Here is a 385-nt window from a genome sequence, read left to right as displayed (position 1 = left end):
ACACACAGATAGGTGTCCATCATGTCTAATGATGACACTTGCTCCAAGGGAGGGGAGGATGGGTAAGGTGGGGGTGGGGCGGGGGGTGTCAGCGCCTCTGTCACTGGTGCCCCTTCTCGTGGGCATAGAGACCGATCCTTGAGCCGCAGACTCGACCACAGATAGAGCAAGGGAAAACGGACACCAGGGGGGTACCAGCTGCCCGCTGGTGTCGTTGAATGCGTCTCTCGGTTTGTCTGGCTTGGTTAGTTTGGTGTATTTGAGAGACTGCAGTGGCACAAGTGATCTGCCAGGTTGGTCTGTTGAGTGCAAGTATTTCAAGCTGCGTGGGGTTGATGTTGGCTCGCTTCAGGAGGTCCCTGCTGTAATCTTTGAGGCGCCACTT

The sequence above is a fragment of the Hippocampus comes genome, unplaced genomic scaffold (genome assembly GCF_001891065.2).
Source record: "Hippocampus comes isolate QL1 unplaced genomic scaffold, H_comes_QL1_v1.1 scaffold455, whole genome shotgun sequence".
Lineage (NCBI taxonomy): Eukaryota > Metazoa > Chordata > Actinopteri > Syngnathiformes > Syngnathidae > Hippocampus > Hippocampus comes.
This window is presented reverse-complemented; position numbering follows the sequence as displayed.